Source organism: Sebastes fasciatus, chromosome 4 (genome assembly GCF_043250625.1).
Source record: "Sebastes fasciatus isolate fSebFas1 chromosome 4, fSebFas1.pri, whole genome shotgun sequence".
Lineage (NCBI taxonomy): Eukaryota > Metazoa > Chordata > Actinopteri > Perciformes > Sebastidae > Sebastes > Sebastes fasciatus.
The window spans coordinates 33,372,924-33,391,228 of NC_133798.1; the positions used below are offsets into that span (position 1 = coordinate 33,372,924).

An 18,305-nucleotide genomic window follows, 5' to 3' on the forward strand; every position below is an offset into this window, starting at 1 on the left:
GGTGTCCCTCGGTGCTCCTAATGGCATCTGCAAGATTTCACAGACCGGAGGAAAACAACCAATCAGAGCCGAGCTGGAGCCTTGACGTCTCTGAGCAGCTGTCAATCACTCTCGATCTCTGATCAAACGGTCAAACTAGGCAGCACTGATCAAATATGAATCAATATTCTGTTACTGTAATGCCTATTTCTCAACTCGAATGTTTTCAGAAACCTCTTGTAGTGTACTGTTTAGCTGTAAAATGAGAAAGTTTGTGACACGACAGCTATGCTGAGATCTGTTGAGGAAATACCAAGCATCGCCCATTAGCCGGAGAAAACTCAATAAACATGATGGAAATATATTTATTTATTTTTATTTATTTTGGTTTAAAAGGACTGTGTGCACAGACATTAGTTATTTCATAGAAACAAAAAGATGGGTGCACCAGAAAGCTAATTTCCATCAGTAGTCCTAAACACAGACACAATAAACACACTACATAACATCATAACAGGATCACAATATAACATCACAGTGTCAAGTACAATCCAAAATACAATAAATACAAATAACACAATAACAAATATGACAGACTTCAGTAAAGCATTCATATCCCATTAATCATGTATTGACTTGAGGAAGGTTACAGTCTCTTCATCGCTCCACACAGATTTTTTTTTTGTTCTCACCACGTTTTTTTTCTCTTCAGTAGACATTTAAGTCACATGCTTCATGAACGTTACGATCTATTCGCTAAGTCTGTTTCTGTTGCCCATTTTCTTTTTATCGATATACCATCTTTTCCACCAAAGCCAAGTGTAAAAACATTTTTTTGCGATATTTTGAGGGGTTCTTTTGGGTTTTTTTTAGCATTGAAAATGCTCATTAAACAGGTGGATGGAAACACACTCTATGAGTGGGATTTGTGATTTCGTCTTAAGGTTTTCTTCTTCTGAGCTTTTCTGTGCAATCTGCAACGGTGTTTGGCAAAGTAGGTGCTCCTGAAAAGAGACAAATCAAACTGTGTGTGTTAATGCCCCAGTAAGAGGTGAGATATATAGTATCACAGTGGACCAGACAAGTACATCACTGCAGCGTCTTTGAACAAAGAAGGTGTCAGCTCCAATCCCACAATAGAAGTGAAAAACTGTTGTTATGAAACAATGTACATCAGACATGATCTCAGGCAGAAAATTTTAACTACATATACGCAATGGTCCGATAAATACGGTGGAGAAGCGTATTGATCTGGTGAGCTGAGGGAAGATTGTTTACACTTCCTGCAGTGAATTGTTATGCTGGTAGTCGGCGTAAACCGCTGGCAGAGTCAGCCTCATTATTCTTCCAGGCAGGCATGCGGTCCTCAGATTGGAAATGAGAATGACTTCAGATGGCTTACAAATCTTAATTGATGAAGATGAGGTTGGTGTGGAGGTCCTTCTCCGGTCTCTCAGTGTGTTCTCATCAAAACATGTTGTCCGTAAAGAAAAACAGTCACGGAGAGATCTGCTGCTGCTGCTCTCAGCCAACAGAGAAATTCAACAAACAAAGTGAAAAATATTTTCTTCAATCACATCCATACCTCCACTTTAAAGGCTGAAACTGTGAGACTGCGCACAGTCCTCAGCTAATCCGTTTAACAACACAAAAAACAAGAAAAATGCCCTTTTTATGTAGCTGAAATTCTTTAATGGTATAAATTACATTTGTTTTTCTGTAGCAGGGAGGCTTACAACAGCTAATTATCGTGTATTAACTCACAGATAATGGAATAAGTTTGCAAATTAAAATGTTCCTCTTAATAGGTTGGTGCAGTGTTAATACAGTACATTTCAGATTATTAAATACCACCTTGATACTGATATGTTATTAATTAATTGCTGACATTTTATGATCCAGTTATTAAATGTGTTTGGTTAATCATGTCAAGTTGTTTTTGTCTTTGAGGACCAAAGTGGAAACAATGGAAGTTAATTTAATCATCTTGGATAAAATGAGATTTTTTCTTTAGGTTTTGTTTTTTTCCCCGAAACCAATTAAATGTATTTCAATCGAGTCCAATCTCATCCAATCCAATCCACTCCAGTTCTATCTAATCCAATCCAATCCAATTCAATTCAGTCAATTTCTATCAAAACAGATCAAAAGTCTTAATGTGACATTTTCACGGCTCATTTTGTCTTATTTGTGACACCTTATGACATCACCTGAAAGGAACCTGTTTTAAATTCCCATAGAATCTGTGTCTACTGATGATTTTAATGATTTTAAAGGCCTCGTGATGACAGTCCGAAACCCTCTAGTGGACGAACATTTTAAGCGAGAAATAGGCTATGCCACTGCTTAATCTCGTTTAATTTTAGAACTAGATCGCCTAGTTTCACAGCTTGCTCCCAAGTTTCGTGAGCCGCACTCGTCGTTCTGGACTGGCTCAATTGCATAAAGTACTGTTCCCCGCCTTTTCATTTTGAAAGAGCAACGGCCAATGAGGAAACTCCAATACTTGGCCGAACAATTGTGTAACTTCATCACTCAGTGACAGACTTTGTGGAGCTGGCCCTCTGCGGTCCGGCCAAAAATGAAGGGATCATCAAAGTTAATTCAATTCTTCCTGAGGGGGGCATGGCAATCCATCCAACAGTCGAGAAAACTAACTTAAATACAAAAATGTCAACCTCATGGTGACGCTAGAGGAAAAGTGAGGGGATCACCAAAGTCGTTAGGATTGATCCTCTTGGGATAATGAATGTCTGCATGAAATTTCATATCAATCCATCTTATAGTTGTCGAGACATTTCAGTCTGGATCAAAGTGGTTGCCCGACCGATTGACTGACATTGCCATCCATCGTATGGCTCAAAATTGCATTAAACTGCATTAAAGTAAGCCACTAAAGACGTACAAGAACAGCACTGAATATTCAAACCTAAACATCTCAGGCACAACAATACAAAATGGGATAAGACAGGAGAAAACAGACAGTGACAAGTTGGAGGCAAGAAGTGCTGCCAGTCTGAGTAACAGTGAAGCGGTGAAAGATTGTAGCATTACTCATCAAATGACGGTTATTTACATCAAACTGAGATATTAGAGAAAAACATGAGTGTGGGTTGTACTCTAGACGAAGCGAAGCTGTGCTGAAACAGAACGCCTTCCAAGAGCAAGTCAGCCTCTCGCTCGTCTGATTGATGAGCATTCTGGGAAACATAATTTTGAACTCCCGGTGTTCTCCAGAGGATTTATTAGCATCCTATTATGTTCATCTTATAGTAGCAGCTTCTCTGGTACGCTCTTGGCAGGCACCTGAGTAATGATGATTTTGTTGCCCCTCACTCTCGGGTTACATTCACAACATGGGCTTTTGGGCTCAGCTCCAAATTTCTGACTCCTATCTGATTTTTTTGGATCACTGTTCACGACTCTGCTTGGAAGTAATGAATATCTGATATCAATATGAGCTGACAGCAATGTCAGTAAGCGTTCAGAGGGTAAGAGAAGCCTCCACGCTTCCACTGCTGCCAAATTTACACCCAAGTTGGTGATAACCAAAATTATGACGGCATGTCAAGCGGCAGATGGATGAATAAGAGTGAAACGAACATGAACTCTGACGTGCAGACTACGATATTGTGGACTAATTATATGAAAACTGTCTTCCACCATGAAAGGATCTTCATCCGTAGCTTTGAGTTTTATCAAACACTAAAAATACTGCACAGTGGTTTATGAGACTGATATTTAAACTCTGGAAAGTAATCACAGAGGCAACTGTGTTCTGTTCTTTTAACCATGATCTTTCCCCAACCTTAACACCAAGTTCTCGCTTAAATCTACTGCAGTAACATGAACATTGTCCTTGTGGATATGCAATCCTTCCCTTTCTCCAACCCGTTCTCACTCCCAACTCGTCAAATACCACCGTGTGCCCCATCGGAAACCCGACGCACGGAGGCACACTTTGGCAACTGTATGTGACGAACCGAGCTTTCAACTAACTCTAATGTAAACCCACCCACTGCGTTATTCAACTCTCACAGCAAATGATGTAGTATTAATAGTGTAAGAGTCTGTTCAGGGCGGACAGGAGGGGTGGTGGATGGGTCAAACAAACACAAGACTTTCAACCAGGAGACCGGTGTTCGTGTCCCGTGTGAAACTAAAAGTATCGTTGACTTATTCTGTCATGTCTTTAGTCTTTAGTCTGTAGCCTTTAGTGTGTGCTTGTAGTCCCACCATACCACCTGTCCCTTTTTACATGTACATACATATGTAAGAAAGAAAGTATGAATTGGCCTTAACAGATGTCGATTCAGCTCTGTGACGACCTCTGTGGCGACCTCTGTTACTTTAACAACTCACAACTATCGCCCTTTTCTTTTGTACTAGTCAAATGACCACGGTTAACAGTTCAATGTCTACAATTCAATTCTACTCTTATTCTATTTCTATGGTTTGGCGTATCCTCATACAACGGCTCGTATGATATCTTACGAAAAGTTATTCCTCATTTTTTGGGTGTTTTCCTACGAATGTCCAACATGTGTCATTTTCTGCTTGTCTTTTTAAAATAAATTTACGTCTTCACAGGAAACAATTTGGTTAGGTTTAGGCAACAAAACTACTTAGTTAGGTTTAGGAAAAGATCGTGGTTTGGGTTAAAATAACTATGGAAGTGGCGTTACTTATGTACAGAAGTTGACAAATAAATCAACGTTGACTTCTGGTTTCATACGGGACACAAACGCTGGTCTCGTTGGCAAAAGTCTGGTGGTTTTAGACCCACCCATCCACCCCGTCCTTCTCTCTATGCGGTGTTTGTCGTGTCTTTTTACTTTGTGGTTTACGATAACGTGGATTACATACAAATTGATTTTGTAGGATATATATGTGAATTACAGTGCATTTATTTTTGTAGATATAGCTACGAACAGTGCATGAGAACAGCCTGTATGATTATTCCCAATAGAAATGATGGCCAAAGCCACTCAGTTATGGGGAAAGTACCGTTTCTTCCATGTGAAGCTTTCATTTTTTGCATATTGAGCACATACATCAAGAGAGAGACATTTTCTTTTGATGTTCTCTCATCTGAACTTCCAACTACATGTCACACGTAGACAACAAAGCTGCTTTCTCTATCGTCATGCTGTTCACATGTTGTCTCAAATTATCTCCTTCTCCAACACCCTCATAAGTGGGGAAAGAGGATCTGAATTGGGACACGTTCAGCTGTAGTGCGAATCGAGCTCTGCGTTCCTTAATTACCATATCTGTGGATGGTCGTCTCGTGGGAAAAAAATCGGGAGAATTTTAGCGACTGAGTGAGCTTCAGAGCTTTGTGACACCTCTACTTCCTGCTCTTTCTCTCTCTCTCTCTCTCTCTCTCTCTCTCTCTCTCTCTATCTCTCTCTCTCTCTCTCTCTCTCTCTCTCTCTCTCTCTCTCTCTCTCTCTCTCTCTGCAGAGCTGATGCCACTGATGTTTCCATTACACACTTGTCGCCATGGAGACCAACATCCTCTCCCCCCATCATATTCCATTGCATCTCTACACTAAATCTGTTTCCCACACATGCACCTCCCAAACTAGTGGCAATGAGACTGCACCCTTTTTACTGCTGTCTGCTTCGACGTGTATTTCCCCGGTTCCTGCAGAGCAGAGAGAAAGCGATGGGCTTAGAGAATACTTAATGACTTCTGTATTTCCCTCTCAGGCAGTTTCATTTCAGATGTGAAATCTCAGTCCCCCCCTACGGGCGGATAGCACATATTTTGCATTTATCCGACGCACATTGTCATGCGTCCGGAGTGACAAATAGCACGCGTCTCACCTTGGGGCATTGTTGACTTCTCACAGGAGGGCTGTTTGTTATTGAAAATGTGGTTCAGACTAGGTTGACACTTCCCAGTAACCCCCTGGTGCTTTCTCGCTGATAGAATTTTATTATTGGCAAGTCCTGGGCGATATCATATCCCTTCGCCCTATTGCCCCACAGCAAGTGAAACGCAATAACAGGAGAATTGATTATATGTGGACCATAGAGCAGCACTCAGAAAATGTGTTTACTGTAGTCTCCCTCCCGTCTAAATGCCAAGAATCAGCTCTCAGCAGACGCTCCTCCGCCCGATGAATGATTAATGAGTCAGAGTGCCTCCATCACCAGCCTCACAAACAAATTTCCACCCAGGTAGATCAGCAGCGTGTCAATCCTTTGGCAGCGAAAAGAGAAAATGCAGGAACTTGTGTTCCCAGAATTAGATCAGAAAGTAGAAGATGAATCTCTGGCCCAACTGGGAAAATACATTTTGTTACTGCACAGGTAGTACTGGTAAAAATGTTGTGTGTAAGAGATTGAATAACTGCTATGCTTCAGGGTTGTACCAGCTACTAACAGGCCACAACATACACCAAAGGATGCAGGCCTTACCTGAACCCGGGCGAGCTCGGGCGAGCTCGGCCTGCTCGGCCCGCTGCCTTCTCCCACAGGGGCTCTGAGCTCGGCATTGATCCCAGTTCATTCAGGGTAACAAATAGATGCAGGCAGAAAGTAAACCAAAATACTTCAGGGATGAGGTTTATTGTTTATTGTCCATCACAGTCTCAACACGCCACTTTCTCCTCTCCCTCTACTGTCATCTCCTGCCATCTGCACACTTAGTTAACAACATAGAGAGTATATATAGAAGGACGACGCGTCTCCACTTCCTCCCACTGTACAGAAGTGATTTGGTTGTTTATATTCGGATTCTCAGATTAAATTAATATCTCCAGAACTGAACGTATACCATTTTTAACCCTCATGCCTCCGATATTGGAGATTTTATTTTATTTATATCTCCAGTTTTGTATATGTTCAGTATTTCGTTGCACCCTGTAGATGTTAATGTGGCAATAATCAAACACTCTGACAGGATACCTCACTATCAGTGCTTTTATTTCTGTCACTGAATTACAGATACAAGACTTAAGTAAAGGATCTGAGTACTTCTTCCGCTGCTGGGCTCAGTTGACGCTGACTAACACTCACATGCAGTGTGTCTCCAACATATAAACAACCTCTTACCGTCTGTCAAGAGCACGCCGAGTGAAGCCAGAAGCAGTAAAACTTAATGGAGCTGAAACCATGTGTGTGTGTGAAATGAAACACAGAAACAACTCTTTTCCTTCTCTTATCTCTTGTCAGCTTTGAAATGTTCTCACGTGCCTTTGAGCAAAGCACCTGACTCTAGCTGCACACCTATCCCAGAATATGTTTCCCTAGATAAATCAACACAAGCAGAGAAAATGTTATCCAAGTCATCATGTTTCACAAAATGACCCAATTCACCAAACACGACACCACCCACCTCCTGTCCACCGCTTCTCACCCAAATCTGTCGTGTTTTTCCACCATTCAGTTCGGCTTTGACGTCACACAAATCTAGTTAGTCATCATGGCCCACCACCGATCCTGAACACTACATAATAGTCAGACAAGCTGTTTGCCTAGAATAGACGGAGTGACACACAAAGTCAAACACTGTGACAATCAAATCACTTTCTGCGACATTCAGAAAGGAACATTTTAAAGGACCAGTAACGTTTAGGGGGATCTATTGGCAGAAATGGAATAAAATATTAATAAGTATGTTTTCTTTAGTGTATAATCACCTGATATTCAGAATCATTGTGTTTTCGTTACCTTAAAATGAGCCGCTAATATCTACATATGGAGCGGGTCCTCTCCACGGAGTCTGCCATGTTCCTATTGGCTGTGCTCCGGTTGGTGGGCAGGGCTTGGTATTTCCTCAACTGATCTCAACATAGCTGCCGGGTCACAACCTTCCTCATTTTACAGCTAAACAGTACACTACAAGATGTTTCTGAAAACATTTGAGTCCTTGTAGTAAAAGAATATTGATTCATATTTGATCAGCGCTGCCTAGTTTGACCGTTTGATCGGAGTTTGTGAGTGATTGACAGCTGCTCAAAGGCGGCAGGCTCCAGCTCGGTTCTGATTGGTTGTTTTCCTCCGGCCTGTTAAATCTTGCAGATGCCATTAGGAGCACCGGAAGACACAGAGGCACATGATTTTTTCAGATTACCTGTCTTATTCACTACTTTCAGGATATATATTTTCATAAAAATATATTTTTTTAATCATATTTGCTCCATTTCTACCCACTGCTGCTTTAACTGGGGTTTTGAATGCAGGACCTTTACTTGTAGTAGAGTATTTTCAGTGTGCTATTAGTACTTTTACTTAAGTAAATTATTTGAATACTTCCACCACTGTTAAAAACCAGTATAATAGTACCACTATTTTATCTCATATTGTGATTTCTGCTGTAACTTTGAAGCCAGGACAGATTTCCCTCTCTGCATCACTTATATTTAATATGTTGTCAGCAGTGTTGTGCTGACTGATGAATGATCAAAGCAAATATATCAGAGAGCATTTTTGAAGCATAAAAACAATCTTGCAATCATTTTCATGTTTTTCAGGAGATTAATTGATTTATCTTGAAACTTCTCTTCCTGTCTAAACTTCACTTGTATCTGTGTTTTTCTGCAAGTTTAGAAGCAGATGTTTGAATGTTGTTACAGTTTGTTACCAATTAATAAAACAAGTCAAAGTTGCTGCAAATTATAATATCTTTGAAATATTATATAATGATGTAAAAATAATGAGTTTTAGCCCGTGGCAGTGCAAACAAACGCTGACAACTTCTGCTTCCCATAAATTCCCATCACTGGTATAAACGCTTTCCAGACGAATGATGAATATTTCTTCTTTATGATGATTTGATCAATAGTGTTGAGCATCTATCAGAGTCACTGATGACAGGCTGAATGACATCACCAACCAAACCACTTAAAGGCCGGCTTTTTTTAGGTTTTTATATCATTCAGTAACTTCCCAGTGGTGTTTCTTATGTATTCAAATCTGAACATTCAAATTCTGGTCAAAGTACGTATGTTTTAACGTCAAAATGATATTCCCCCAAGCCCTTTTAAAAACTTTTTCCCATGTGACTTAATAATTAAGAGTTACCTTTACTTATACATGATAGAATATACATCGGAATAAAAGACCAATGGAGCCAGAACATATGGCATTTAATTTGACATTAAAATATGAATTTGTCATTTGAACACCAAAACTTTTTAATTTAATTAAAACTGCTTTTTAAGAGACTTTCATTTTCGTAGCTGGCTTATGATTATCTCCTAAAAGTCTCCATCAGGAACCCTCACCAATCATGCGCCCAACATCACTCATAGCCTATAAACACATTCACCTGTAATATCTCATATCTATCCTCAAACTGCTTTCAAAGAACCAAAATTAACAGGATTATTTTAGCATGAAAAAAAACATGTTAGCCCAAGTTAGTCAAACCACATTTTAAGAAAAAAGTTCCTGGAGTAAATAAATCCTCCAATAACAAATGCAATTTTTTTCTGTTTGCACCAAATCATTACCTGCACAAGCAAATGGAAAAACTTAATTGAATAAATGCTGCATTATATAAAATCACTGATGGCAGCTCCAAAATAAGCAGAAAAATGTTGCAGATTATTACAGTAAACGCTCATAAACCTGGAAGGAAAATAAACACGCTGCAAGTACAGTTTGCTCAGCTACATCCCACTGAAGCAACCTTGAACCTTTGAAGGCTTTTTACCACAGTTTTGGTGGAGAGGCTCAGTGGCTAACGGAGGAATATGGTCATGGCTGTAGGCAATTTTATGCTTTAAATGGTGCTGAAAAAATGTACCCGTGTTGAGACCTTGCTGCAGTTTGCCACCAATATGTCATATCCCACGTACTTATACAAATCAGAAGGTCTCTACAGCTGTAGCGTTTGTTTCATGTCAGTTCAAGTCTTGTTTTGATCGCCGATATCAAACGTTAGAACTGAAACTTGCATCACTGCCTCCCTGATGTGATTCCTTGTCTTCCCTCGGCTACAAAAGAAATCACTGCTGTCACAGAAAGAACCTCAATTAACAGTTTGCTTGCCTCTCTCTGCTTTCTGCGTACCAATGTGTTTTCAACTTTAAGCTCCTTAACTACAAATCATGTGTGATTATTTTTAATTGCACACAAAACAGGTTTAGACTTTTGTTGTATTTTTCTTACTGTTCCTGGAAACCACTGGTTTCTTTTCACTGATTTCAGTAAAACACTAAACTAAGTGTTGTGTAGTCACAACTAACATCAATCTGCATTTATTTTTGTCAATGTTACATCGTTGTTTCAAGAATCTGCTAACTGATTTTCATATGGTGTGGATAATAATGGAAACCAATGGATAAACTGTTAGAAAACAATGCTAATATTTGATTTGCATGATTTGAAAATTATAGCAATAACAGCAGACTTATCAACAATAGCGGGGGACCTGATAGGCGTCTTATTTTACTTGAATGGAAGTACTTTTCCTCCCTTCTCATGACTCGCTTAAAGGTTCTCTATTAAATATTCAGAGCATCAATACAGCAGTAAACAACGATTGTCTATGTAAAGATATAGAGCAGTAATGTCTACCAGAGCAGAGAGTGAAGTCACTCTCCCTCTGTGTCTGTTGTAATCAGAGCTTCCTCATGCTTTGTAGACATAGGAGGGTCACCCATGCATGCTTTAAGTGCATGTGAGTGTGCCCCACTGGCTTTAAACGAGACCTGTTTGCCTTTTTAAACCACGTCAATAAGGTTTTTTGCCACATGAGCAGCATGGTTCTAGGGATGGCGATGTCGGTCGGTCCAACCACTTTGATCCAGACCGAAATACCTCAACGATTATTGGATAGATTTCAATGAACAGATTTCGACATTTTAATTTATCCAATACTTTGTTTTATGACCAGATAGTTTCAAAACTAATCTCATTAAGCCTCAGTTGTACTTTGTATTTATTGCTAATCAGCACATATTATCATTCCACTCTTTCCATGAGACCTTTTATTTTAAGCTTTTACAAAACGACCTCTCATATTCTTTCACAGCCTGCGGCGAAGAGTCTCTTCTTTCCCCAGTGTGTTGCCTATTTCTTTCCAAGAATTTAATGTCATGTTACTGTTTCTCAATGAACAGTTGTAGAGATGTACAGGCGAACCTGCTCGGCCAGTCCTCCCTCGAAGGCGATCATGTTGAAATGAAAGGCGCAGTGCGAGTGGTTACAAAAATTCAGAGGTGCACAATCAATCGCCGCGACAACTTGTGGAGTCTTCGCGCACCACACAAAAAAGCCTCGATCGTGTTATTTTCTGGCATGCGTACCTCGCGCCGGCTTCGCTACGGCGACCATAATCCAGGCTTTGGTTTCTTTTGTGAAATTTTTCCTAGGTTTGTTTTTGCACTTTGTACTTCCATTTTACTAAAAGATCCTCGTTACTCCTCATTTCTTTTTGAATAAAATGTTACAGGTTCCTTTTCTTTTGTGCTTTTGAACCTACCTGCTCGTGCTTGTGCAAAATTAATGAAAACCGTTCATGTACATGATTTGTAGTAAGTTGGCTAAAACATGCAAAACCACTTCTCTTTGAAGAACCTTTCGCAATAAAGACGATATGCTGCATCAACTTCAATACCCTCTCTGCTGAGAGCGTTGCATCAGCTCTGCATGCCGACAAGCAAACATGCAGCGTGGGTGCATGAATATTTGGCAAAGCTCTTGCAGTCGCGCCTGTTCCCAATGCATTTTTAATGGGGTCTGCCCCTCTTGTCCAACAGCAGGAAGAGGGTAACTGCTGGAGCCTGGAGTCTGAGAAAATAGCTGGCCCCCTCCACCTTGATGAATAAGTAAACACATCGAACCAGGCAGAGATGCAGTCGGTAAAACTCCCAGCTTGAAGCAAGAAGATTTGCTTTCTTCTGGAAGAAATGCTGTTTACTCGCTGATGAATCCACCGCCCGCTCCCTCTGAACTCTATTAACATTTTCCTCTGAGTCTGGATCCGTGCTTCAACTTTAATTCTGGCCAGGGAATTGCATTTCAGTGCCTCAATCAAACTCGCAGCAACCCTTATTAAGGTACATAGAATCTTGCCTCAGCCTTGATATCTGGTTGTTAAAGTTGTGATTTCAAGCTTTTACTTAAATGACGTTTACCTGAAATGATTTTTACATGAAATTTATTTAAAAAAAATGTAAACCCTGACAACCAGTTGTCTTATTCAGCAACAGAGGACATAGAGAAGGAAATAGTTATTGTTATATTTAAGTTTTTTTGTCTAATGCCGGGATCAGACTACACGATATTTTTGTCTTTGACAATGGTCATCATGTCAGATCTAACGATCACAGCGCCGGCTCGTGGCACGTCGTATTCCACGATCATGCACGAGTTCAGACGTCATCGGGAGGCGGTTGAAGCAACTGTCAATGCTTGGGTAACGATAATTTAGCATATTCCTGCAATTAGGATCGGGGATATGCCGGCATAGCTAGCATATCATAGCATATCTACTCACCTGGTTGATGAAGTGCTTCCGCTATTTCTCGCCAACATTTGTCTTTTTTGACTCTGTCATGGTACTCCCTCGACGAAACGTCAAATAAGCAGGAGTACAGTTGCCACAACTCAATGAATATTTCGTCAGTTTCGTCGTCCCACCTGACAGCAGCAAACTCGGCATCCCTCCTCCTTTTCGCCATGTATGTTTATTACCAAGTGACCTGACTGCGACTGCTCGCTGGAGAGAGCACTTGATTGGTCAACGCAAAGGAACACGTCGTTGGAGATGTCACACTAAGCGTGTCAAGACGAAAAATTCTGACAGGCTAGACTTTTCCTCGGGGTGTCGTTGGGCGTCCCAGACGTGGCGTCGGTTGTCGTGTATTATGACACACTACACGAGATAAGAGGATCGATTTTCGCACACGACACTATTTGTCGTTCCCGATCCCCTACGACGGCCGTGTCGGGCTATAATCGGGCTGATATCGTGTAGTCTGATCCCGGCATAACTGCTGTTCAGGTCAATGAACGTTCAGACTCACATATTTCTAGGCGCTCTAAAACAAGTGTTCCAGTCAAATGAAATCATAGTTAAAGCCACTTAACCATGATTTAGTTTCATATTGCTTACTCATATTATTCACACAGTGTTCCATAAATTCCTTCAGTCTCATCTTCTTCTCATTTATTGACAGATTAATCAAACGGTGTAAACAGACTCTGCTGAAAATACATACTCAAGGTTAAAACATTTAAACGAACAGCACCAACACGTTTTTATTGGTGACACTTCATCAATAGTTTTCCTACCTCACCCACACACTCAAACAAACAAGCACAAACACTCAGCAGGGTCCGTGTGGCTTCATACGCTGCCTGGATGTCAACAGACAAATGAACAACAGTGTTCACCAAATGGCATTGTTGTTCAACACACATGCTTATTAAAATGGCATCTCATTAGAGGCACTGAGTGACCGTTTTATAAGAGATTAATTGCATTTATTGAGAGCATTTTCCTCTTCATTATTATTCTGCGTTGCATATGGATTCACTGCGACTCTAACAGTCCTACATATTCATGTTACTTATTACAGGAAGCTTAGAAACGGTCGGGAAATGAGCCAAAGGCAGAGTTGTGTTGGTGTGCAGACTGACGCTGAATTTCAAACACAAGCTTTTGTGCTCTGTGATGTAAAAACAGGCTCAGTGTGTTTCCTGCTAAATTAATGAAGTGTCCGACAGCCTGTCCAATCCGCTGTCTGTTCACGCTGTTGGCCTGATGTCCTTCCGTTTGTACAGTCAGACTGTGTGTATTCGTATGCTGAGGTTCAAAGTTCATCTTTGTCCGTCCATTTAGTGGCTGTTCTGGAGCTTCTGATCATATCACATGAGCGTCATATGAATATATAATAACTAACAATATACATCTTCAGTCGGCGTTGCACCAAAATCAGTTTGTTCTTCACAAAGTGCTGAAATTCTGCGTCATGTCTAAATAAGATTAACTTCAATAGGCTACTGCTTTTAAAATACAACCACTCTGTAGGTAGTTGAGAACACGACTAAGAGCCTAGCAGCTCTGTGAGGTCACTCATACTGTAGGCACAGTAGTGCTATGAGGTAAATGTCAGCATGCTCACAATGACAATACTAACATGCGGATGTGTAGCAGGTTCCACGTTTGCATCTCAGTTCAGCATTATGTAAGGGATAATGTACAGCCAGCCGGCCATTCACGGAGGGGTCTCTCATCAGAATCGAGTATTCAACACAGCCGTGTAATAAAGCATGATAACATTTGAGTACTGAATGGGACATTTTACAGATGAAAAATAAACTTGTTACCACTCTTTGGTGGACAAACTATGTAACAGCGACAAATTGTCTAAAAGGGGAATTTACACATCAAAGTCTGTTTCCTCCTGCTAAAGGTTGTCATTCAACGCTTCAAATGATATCTTACAAAAAGTTATTCCTTATTTTTCGTGGACGGGACACGAACAGCAGTCTCCTGGGTGAAAGTCCAAGGTTTTTTGGACCCACAAATCCAGCCGGACCTCCTTCCGATGTTTGTCGCTCTTTATTCTAAGTCACCTGTCCTGGTTCACGATTACGTGGGTTATATACAAATTGATTTTGTGGGATATGTATACGAATTACTGTGCATTACTTTTTGTAACAATAGCTCCGAACGTTGTATGAGAAACAGCCTGCATGCTAACATGCACGAACATGCACTAAAAGCATGCTGCGAAAGAAGTGAGTTTAACAGACCTTTTAGTCGGCTCCTCATCTCTGCTTGAGGCTATAGCGGCTTGAGGCTACATTAGCAACTACTAGGTCTAGTTGCATTGTGGGTAATGTAGGCACCTGGAATGCCTGGAATAAAAATAGATGATATTTCTGGTTCTGCTGAGTCGATTTTTATATATTTTTTAAAAACTGTCCATTGTGAGACCGACATTGTTATAGGAGTGTAATGCTAAATCTGTGGAGTACTCTTTTAAACATATATTTGGCATTTTTGCACTTCAATTTGTTATGATAGTTTATCAGCAGACATAAACACATATATGATATATCTGATCAATTCAAAAATAGCTTCTCACTAATTGTTGGTCACTAACGTCACTAATGTTTCCCGTCTAGCTTCTTAAAACTCAAACTTAAATCCAAAACAATACAATATACTACTGCTGCATTAAACCTTTTTCAGATTATCATAAACCATTGTTTAAAATAATCCGATCTCTGTAATCAATGATCACGGTTGCCTGTAAAGTGCAGCAGCTCGTGATACTCATGATTAAAGGAGTCAAACTCATCTCTCTGCTTCTGAAGCGTGGCACTGGTGCGCAGCGCGGCCCTGCAGTACATGTAAATTGCATCTGGAGTGTATTTACCTTTCAGGTCAAAGACGAACATGAAAGGCTTTTTCAGTCCCAGCGGTGGCGACTGTAATGAGGATGGGCTCTCCTCAGCAGTCAGTGCTTTGACCCACATTAGCTCTCTGCCCGAGGCCCGCTGAGGCAGGATGGAGATGGAGAATAATAGCTGGATATAGTATCTAAGACGCGCATTGTGTATTAAATTATATTCACAGAGTTCCACAAGGCTCTGTGAAGTTCATAAACTAGAGGGGATTTAAAAAAAAGCCATTAACAGCCCTTGGCACAGATTCCAGAGCACATCTCAGCGCCACGATGGTCAATTCCAAAACATCTTATTGCAAAGGCATTATCATTATTATTGTTGAAGTTGCAGTGGGCGCTGAACTTTCAAGAAATTTGAAGGAAAATCACTTTCAGTCTGCTTTTATTTATTCAAGGTCATACACTGAAAGGCCCTTTATGCAGCATACAAAGATAAAACAGCAGCGAGAAATGTAGAAACAAGAGTTCAGAATAATGACGAATGAAAGTCAGAAAAACAAAATTATGAAAAGGAGTTGATGAAAGCAAAATTAAAGTGATAAATGTGCTTTAAAATGTTAAAAGATACTCCCACACAGGGTTCGAGACTAACGGCGTCCTGTCGAAACATTTTCATATTTCATATTTTAACTTTCATATTTCATACTCATATTTATATTCTAATATTTCATATCATACAAACTATTGATAAAATAACAGAAATTATAGCATTACTAATAATTAGTAAACATTAATAATTATAATTTCATTGTTTTTTACAGTAAAATGACTATAAACTAAGTTTAATTAACTTTCAATTTTCAATTTTTAAATGATGGTTATTATAAAGTGTTTGTTTATATTTTATTTCGAACATGTAGAAACAAAATAAAAGATACAAATAAAACTAACAGTAAAATTAAATGAACGATAAACTTAAACACATACTCAGTAAATGATTATCATAGACACAAATTAAATGTTACATGTTCGAAAAGGAGCAGGAGGAAGTATACACTTAGTTTTTCCTACCCCTTCTTCGCGACTAATTCATAAACTAACTTACTAACATATACAGTATATATATATATATATATATATATACACACAAATGCACTTACTCAAGCATACACATATGTAGTTTATAAACAATCATCCAAATTCTACACGATGTATCACCCAGTGTCAATAAACTCAAACTTGACCGTCAATTTGATAAAAATTTATTTTCATATACTCTTTCTATATCTACACCATCTATCCTCACTTGTACCTGAGTGGTTATTTTACAATTTCCAAACAACATAATCTTTGTTTTGTCCAAATTTAATGATGATTTGTTAATGACAAACTATTGTTTTAATTTACTATATTCTGATGTGATCACCTCCAGAAGCTGCTGTAAATTCTCCCCAGAACAAAAAATGTTAGCATCATCTGCAAATAAAACAAATTTCAATATTTTTGATACTCTGCATAGATCATTTATGTACAGAATGAACAGTTTCAGTCCTAATACTGACCCCTGAGGTACTCTACAAGCAATTTTCAAGCATGTGGAGTGTTACCAAAAGTACAAAGTTGGAAAAACTTGAATGCATTCAGGAATGCCTCTGCATTCACTCTTCACACTAGAACGCAAGTTGGATTATCGGATTCTCACCTCTGTTAGTATTTAAAGCCTCTTGTGCTCCGATCACATAACACGCAATTTACTGCCGAGTTTGTACAGGATTTAAGTGTGCTTTGAAGGAAAAATGCAGCTAAATTATATTTCTGAATGACTTATTTACAGAGCTCACAGAATAATCAGCACCAGGTCAACCTAAAGTTAACGCATTAACTACTTCCTGTCTGTTCATTGAGTCAATAATGTGAAGCAGCTGTCATGTAGATTCATCACTGTGGAGTCTCGTGGCGCTGCAGCAACAAGTATCCCATCCATCTTTTTTATTTCTTACATTATTCAGGGAAGGTTTTCGCTGAGAAAGCAGACAATGTTTCAGCATTTCATACCGTTACACACTCCCAGTGCAACCACTAAAGTCTTTTACTGGTGGAGGCTTTGCTGCTGCTGCTGCTGCTGCTGCTACTGACGCAAATTGGGATTAAGTGCCTTGCTGAAGGGCACCTTGATGAAAGTTGTTGAATTTAAAGCATCACTCATTCATTCTCCACAATCAGCTGGTTCTAGTTATTGACTCTGAGAGCCTCCAGCATCAAGCTCGTCTCCTCTAACTTTCAGACCGCAGCCCGCCAATTCTCCAAATTACTGCTCAAATCAGACTTTTTTTTTTTTGAGGTGTTAATTCCACGATCTGTTTCCGATACGCACTGACAGAGATGTTTGAAAAAAAAATCTATGGATGTGCAGATTCACACCAACAAAAAGACATTTTCTAACACCTCAGGTTGTTCTGCTTGTTCTCAGCTGTGTTTGTTGCACCCTGACAGCTTTTTCTGTTCTGAGGTTTATATCATAATGGGCTGAAAACGTCAATGTTGGATGATCCTGCAAAACCCCACACTACGTCTAATGCCAAAGCCCTTAAAGGGGATACTCCACTGATTGTAAGTATGAAGATCAGTTTACTCATCACAAGTAGTACTACTCAGCTTGTGAAAACAGTTAATGTCCTTTGATTCTGGAAGAGCTTTCTAAAGTCTTACAAAATCACCCTGATGATGTTATCAAAGTTATCTTGGATTGAATAGAAAGACTGTGTTACAAACTGGATTTTGAAAGATGTGGGCGACCTCCTCCCTTTGCTGCTCTTTATACTACATTACCTGACTTCCTCCTTTGCTCCAGTCATAATCTAAATACCTGCGCCATGCTGAGTGACAGTCAGCGGGTAACCTTCGTTTCTGAAAAGTGAAGCCAATGCTGAAGTGCCTTAAACTTGCATTCTTTCTAACAGCCAGCAGGGGGCGACTCCTCTGGTTGCAAAAAGAAGTCTGATT

General features: G+C 39.8%; 1 protein-coding gene across 2 annotated transcripts in view; it reads left to right on the top strand.

The window, feature by feature from the left end:
* Positions 1–18,305, top strand: part of LOC141766689 (alpha-1,3-mannosyl-glycoprotein 4-beta-N-acetylglucosaminyltransferase C-like) — a 48,567-nt gene that overhangs the window by 23,543 nt on the left and 6,719 nt on the right. The gene's annotated exons all lie outside the window — the stretch shown is intronic.